Consider the following 7,007-nt stretch of genomic DNA (forward strand, 5'->3'; position numbering starts at 1 on the left):
TTCAATGGCAAGTTGTATCTTGGTGGATCACCGTTGTCAATGGCTACCATCCGTCCTCTCAGTGAAAATGGTCCAACTACGGGTTCCGTAGGGCTAATCATCTATCGGTTCTCACTCGTGCTGGAATAGGATCCATTGATCCTTTTGCACACTGTCACTGCCCCCAACATTTGTGAGTTTGAAGCTCGTCACAGTCACCCCTTCCCAGATCCTACTCGAAATACCACAGATAAGGTTTAGACTTTCCGGATCTCAAGAGTGCTGCCAATTGATTCTTGCTTATACCACGAAGACTCTGGTTTCACGGATTTGAACACTCTGTTGTCAGGAAAGGTAATCAAACTCATGAACCAGGAACCCAAGAGACACACCCTCAATCTAAGGTAGAATGGAAGTGGTTGTCAGGTGATGAGCAGATAATTTGTACGCTTTTTGGCATTGTTTTTAGTATGTTTTTAGTATGATCTAGTTAGTTTTTAGTATATTTTTATTAGTTTTTAGTTAAAATTCACTTTTCTGGACTTTACTATGAGTTTGTGTGTTTTTATGTGATTTCAGGTATTTTCTGGCTGAAATTGAGGGACCTGAGCAAAAATCTGATTCAGAGACTAAAAAGGACTGCAGATGCTGTTGGATTCTGACCTCCCTGCACTCGAAGTGGATTTTCTGGAGCTACCGAAGACCAATTGGCGCGCTCTTAACGGCGTTAGAAAGTAGACATCCTGGGCTTTCCAGCAATATATGATAGTCCATGCTTTGCCCAAGATTTGATAGCCCAAACCGGTGTTCAAAGTCACCTTCAGAATTCCCAGCGTTAAACGCCGGAACTGGCACAAGGATGGGAGTTAAACGCCCAAACTGGCACAAAAGCTGGCTTTAACTCCAAGAAGAGTCTCTACACGAAAATGCTTCAATGCTCAGCCCAAGCACACACCAAGTGGGCCCGGAAGTGGATTTTTATGTCTTTTACTCATCTCTGTAAACCCTAAGCTACTAGTTCTCTATATATAGGACCTTTTACTATTGTATTTTCATCTTTGGACATCTAGTTCTTAGATCACGTTTGGAGGCTGGCCTCACGGCCATGCCTAGACCTTGTACTTATGTATTTTCAACGGTGGAGTTTCTACACACCATAGATTAAGGTGTGGAGCTCTGCTGTACCTCGAGTATTAATGCAATTACTATTGTTCTTCTATTCAATTCCGCTTGTTCTTGTTCTAAGATATCACTTGTTCTTCAACTTGATGAATGTGATGATCCGTGACACTCATCATCATTCTCACCTATGAACGTGTGCCTGACAACCACCTCCGTTCTACCTTAGATTGGGTGGATATCTCTTGGACTCTTTAACCGGAATCTTCGTGGTATAAGCTAGAACTGATGGCGGCATTCAAGAGAATCCGGAAGGTCTAAACCTTGTTTGTGGTATTCTGAGTAGGATTCAATGATTGAATGACTGTGACGAGCTTCAAACTCCTGAGGGCGGGGCGTTAGTGACAGACGCAAAAGAATCACTGGATTCTATTCCGGCCTGATTGAGAACCGACAGATGGATAGCCGTGCCGTGACAGGGTGCGTTGAACATTTCCACTGAGAGGATGGGAGGTAGCCACTGACAATGGTGAAACCCTTGCATACAGCTTGCCATGGAAAGGAGTAAGAAGGATTGGATGAAGACAATAGGAAAGCAGAGAGACGGAAGGAACACAGCATCTCCATAGGCTTATCTGAAATTCCCACCAATGAATTGCATAAGTATCTCTATCTTTATCTTTATGTTTTATTCATCATCCATAACCATTTGAGTTTGCCTGACTAAGATTTACAAGGTGACCATAGCTTGCTTCATACCAACAATCTCTGTGGGATCGACCCTTACTCGCATAAGGTTTATTACTTGGACGACCCAGTACACTTGCTGGTTAGTTGTGCGAAGTTGTGTTTATGCCATGGTATTGAACACAAAGTTTTTGGGTTCATCACCGGGGATTAATTGATTTGTGAAAAAGTATTGATCACAATTTCGTCCACCAAGTTTTTGGTGCCGTTGCCGGGGATTGTTCGAGTATGGACAACTGACGGTTCATCTTGTTGCTTAGATTAGGTTTTTTTCATCAGAGTTCTTAAGAATGAATTCTAGTGTTTCAAGGTGATGTTCTTATCATCACCAAAGCTGATTGATTTTCATCAATTTAGCTCTTGAATGCAATGTTCTGCTGAAGCTTGTTCAGCCATGTCTAATTTCTTTAGACTGAAGCTTTAGACTAACATTGCATGATTCCTGGAATTCTCATTAAGAATTTTGATACCTTTATTTTCTTTTTCCACTTAATTTTCAAAAAATCCAAAAAATATTTCTTGTTTGAGTCTAGAGTCTCATGTTAAGTTTAGTGTCAATTTCATGCATTTTTCATGTGTCTTCAGTGATCTTCAAGTTGTTCTTGATGATTTACTTGCTCTGATTTTTAAATTCTCTTGACTTGAGTGTTTATGTGTCTCATATGCATTCTCATTTTGTTAGTGTCAGTAGTATACAAACTGCTAAGTTTGGTGTCTTGCATGTATTGTTATTTGATTTTAGTTACATTTTGATTATTAAAAATCCAAAAATATTTTTAATGTGTGTCTTTTCAAGTCAATAATACAGGGAATTGAAGATTCAGAACATTCAGCAGAGGAATCACACAGAAAAAGCTGGGTGTTCAAAACGCCCAGTGAAGAAGGGCAAACTGGCGTTTAAACGCCAGCCAGGGTACCTGGCTGGGCGTTTAACGCCCAAAAAGGTAATAGTTTGGGCGTTAAACGCCAGAATGTGCACCATTCTGGGCGTTTAACGCCAGGATGGCACAAGAGGGAAGATTCTATTTTTAATGCCAATTTTTTTCAAGTTTTCAATATTTTTCAAAATCAAATTTTTTTCAAATCAAATCTTTTCAATCAAATCTTTTTCAAAATCAATTTCTTTCTATTTTCAAAGATACTTGCTATCAATTAATGATTTGATTCAACATTTCAAGTATGTTGCCTTTTCTGTTGAGAAAGGTTTAATGTTTGAATCATATCTTTTCTTGATAGCCAAGTCATTAATTTTCAAAATCAAATCTTTTTAAAATGTTTTTCAAACATATCTTCTTAACCACATCTCTTTCAAAATAGTTTTCAATCATATCTTTTTAATTTCTAATTTCAAAATCTTTTTCAAAAATCACTTTACTTCCTTCTCAATCTTGGTTTTCGAAAATCAATTGAAGTTTTTCAAAATGTTTTCAAAATCTTTTACTTAATTTTCGAAAATTACTTCCCCTCTTCTCACATCCTTCTATTTATGGACTAACACTATTCCTTAATGCACAATTCGAACTCCATTTTCTTTGATAAGTTCGAATTTTCTACTTCTGCCTTCTATTTTTCTTTTCTTCTGACACCTCAAGAAATCTCTATACTGTGACATAGAGGATTCCATATTTCCTTGTTCTCTTCTCTTTCATATGAGCAGGAGCAAGGACAAAGGCATTCTTGTTGAGGCTGATCCTGAACCTGAAAGGACCTTGAAGCGAAAGCTAAGAGAAGCTAAGGCACAATTCTCTGTAGAGGACCTAACAGAAATCTTCAAAGAAGAAGAACCCATGGCAGCCGAAAATAATAACAATGCCAACAATGCAAGGAAGGTGCTGGGTGACTTTACTGCACCTACTCCCGACTTCTATGGGAGAAGCATCTCTATCCCTGCCATTGGAGCAAAAAACTTTGAGCTTAAGCCTCAATGAGTTTCTCTAATGCAACAGAATTGCAAGTTCCATGGACTTCCATTGGAAGATCCTCATCAGTTTTTAGCTGAATTCTTGCAAATCTGTGACATTGTCAAGACTAATGGGGTTGACCCTGAGGTCTACAGACTTATGCTATTCCCTTTTGCTGTAAGAGACAGAGCTAGGATATGGTTGGACTCACAACCTAAAGAAAGCCTGAACTCTTGGGAAAATCTAGTCAATGCCTTCTTGGCAAAGTTCTTTCCACCTCAAAAATTGAGTAAGCTTAGAGTGGAAGTCCAAACCTTCAGACAGAAGGAAGGAGAATCCCTCTATGAAGCTTGGGAAAGATACAAACAATTAATCAGAAAGTGTCCCTCTGATATGCTTTCTGAATGGAGCATCATAGGTATTTTCTATGATGGTCTGTCTGAACTGTCCAAGATGTCTTTGGATAGCTCTGCTGGAGGATCTCTTCATCTGAAGAAGAAGCCTACAGAGGCTCAAGAACTAATTGAAATGGTTGCAAATAACCAATTCATGTACACTTCTGAAAGGAATCCTGTGAACAATGGGACTAATCAGAAGAAAGGAGTTCTTGAGATTGACACTCTGAATGCCATATTGGCTCAGAACAAAATATTGACTCAGCAAGTCAATTTGATTTCTCAAAGTCTGTCTGGAATGCAAAATGCACCGGGCAGTACTAAGGAAGCTTCATCTGAAGAAGAAGCTTATGATCCTGAGAACCCTTCAATGGAAGAGGTGAATTACATGGGAGAACCCTATGGAAACACCTATAATCCTTCATGGAGAAATCATCCAAATCTCTCATGGAAGGATCAACAGAGACCTCAACAAGGTTTCAACAATAATAATGGTGGAAGAAACAGGTTTAGCAATGGCAAGCCTTTTCCATCATCTTCTCAGCAACAGACAGAAAGTTCTAAGCAGAACACCTCTGACTTAGCAACCATGGTCTCTGATCTAATCAAAACCACTCAAAGTTTCATGACTGAAACAAGGTCCTCCATTAGAAATTTGGAGGCACAAGTGGGTCAGCTGAGCAAGAAAATTTCTGAACTCCCTCCTAGTACTCTCTCAAGCAATACAGAAGAAAATCCAAAAGGAGAGTGCAAAGCCATCAACATGGCCGAATTTGGAGAGGAGGAAGAGGCAGTGAACGCCACTGAGGAAGACCTCAATGGACGTCCACTGGCCTCCAATGAGTTCCCCAGTGAGGAACCATGGGAATCTGAGGCTCAAAATGAGACCATAGAGATTCCATTGAACTTACTTCTGCCATTCATGAGCTCTGATGAGTATTCCTCCTCTGAAGAGGATGAGTATGTCACTGAAGAGCAAGTTGCTAAATACCTTGGAGAAATCATGAATCTAAACGACAAGTTGTTTGGTAATGAGACTTGGGAGGATGAACCCCCTTTGCTCACCAAAGAACTGGATAACTTGTCTAGGCAAAAATTACCTCAAAAGAGACAGGATCCTGGGAAGTTTTCAATACCTTGTGCCATAGGCACCATGACCTTCAAGAAGGCCTTGTGTGACCTAGGGTCAAGTGTAAACCTCATGCCTCTCTCTGTAATGGAGAAGCTAGGGATCTTTGAGGTGCAAGCTGCAAAAATCTCACTAGAGATGGCAGACAACTCAAGAAAACAAGCTTATGGACTTGTAGAGGATGTTCTGGTAAAAGTTGAAGACCATTAGATCCCTGCTGATTTCATAGTCCTAGAGATTGGGAAGTGCATGGATGAATCCATCATCCTTGGCAGACCCTTCCTAGCCACAGCAAAGGCTGTGATTGATGTTGACAGAGGAGAATTGATCATTCAAGTGAATGAAGAATCCATTGTGTTTAAGGCTCAAGGATATCCCTCTGTCATCATGGAGAGGAAGCATGAAGAGCTTCTCTCAAAACAGAGCCAAACAGAGCCCCCACAGTCAAACTCTAAGTTTGGTGTTAGGAGGCCACAACCAACTTCTAAGTTTGGTGTTGAACCCCCACATTCAAACTCTAAGTTTGGTGTTGGGAGGTTCCAACATTGCTCTGGGCATCTGTGAGGCTCCATGAGAGCCCTCTGTCAAGCTATTGACATTAAAGAAGCGCTTGTTGGGAGGCAACCCAATGTTATATTTTATCTATTTTCCTTTGTTATTTTATGTTTTCTGTAGGTTGATGATCATGAGAAGTCACAAAATCAATTGAAAAAGCAAAAACAGAATGAAAAACAGAACGAAAAACAGCACACCCTGGAGGAAGATCTTGCTGGCGTTTAAACGCCAGTAAGGCTAGCAGATGGGCGTTTAACGCCCAGTCTGGCACCATTCTGGGCGTTTAACGCCAGAAAGGGGCACCAGACTGGCGTTAAATGCCAGAAAAGGGCAAGAACTTGGCGTTAAACGCCAGAAATGGGCACCAGCCCGGCGTTTAACGCCAGAATTGGCACAAAGGGCATTTTTGCTCGCCACTTGGTGCAGGGATGACTTTTCCTTGACACCTCAGGATCTGTGGACCCCACAGGATCCCCACCTACCCCACCACTCTCTCTCTTCTTCTTCACCCATTCACCAATCACGCAACACCTCTTCCCCAAAAACCCCTCACCTATCAAATCTCATCTTTCTCTTCACCACTCACATCCATCCTTCATAAAACCCCACCTACCTCACCATTCAAATTCAAAACACTTTCCCTCCCAAACCCACCCTCCCATAGCCGAACCATAACCCTCCCCCCACCCCTATATAAACCCATCTTCACTCTCTCATTCTCACACAACCTAAACACTCTTTCTCTCCCTTTGGCCGAACCACAAGGCCATTTAAATCTCCTCTATTTCTTCTTCTTCTACTCTCTTCTTTCTTCTTTTGCTCGAGGACGAGCAAACCTTTTAAGTTTGGTGTGGTAAAAGCATTGCTTTTTGTTTTTCCATAACCAGTTATGGCATCCAAGGCCGGAGAAACCTCTAGAAAGAGGAAAGGGAAGGCAAAAGCTTCCACCTCCGAGTCATGGGAGATGGAGAGATTCATCTAAAGGGTGCATCAAGACCACTTCTATGAAGTTGTGGCCTTGAAGAAAGTGATCCCCGAGGTTCCTTTCAAACTCAAAAAGAGTGAATATCCGGAGATCCGACATGAGATCCGAAGAAGAGGTTAGAAAGTTCTTACCAACCCCATTCAACAAGTCGGAATCTTAATGGTTCAAGAGTTCTATGCCAATGCATGGATCACCAA

General features: G+C 41.1%; 1 non-coding gene across 1 annotated transcript; it reads right to left on the bottom strand.

Annotated features, from left to right (window-relative positions):
- Window positions 1–4,037: 4,037 nt before the first annotated feature.
- LOC112712506 (small nucleolar RNA R71) lies at window positions 4,038–4,145 on the bottom strand. The gene has a single exon (XR_003157811.1). It is a non-coding gene; the product is annotated as a small nucleolar RNA R71 (small nucleolar RNA).
- Between the last annotated feature and the right edge of the window lie 2,862 nt (window positions 4,146–7,007).

The sequence above is a fragment of the Arachis hypogaea genome, chromosome 1 (genome assembly GCF_003086295.3).
Source record: "Arachis hypogaea cultivar Tifrunner chromosome 1, arahy.Tifrunner.gnm2.J5K5, whole genome shotgun sequence".
Classification (NCBI taxonomy): Eukaryota; Viridiplantae; Streptophyta; class Magnoliopsida; order Fabales; family Fabaceae; genus Arachis; species Arachis hypogaea.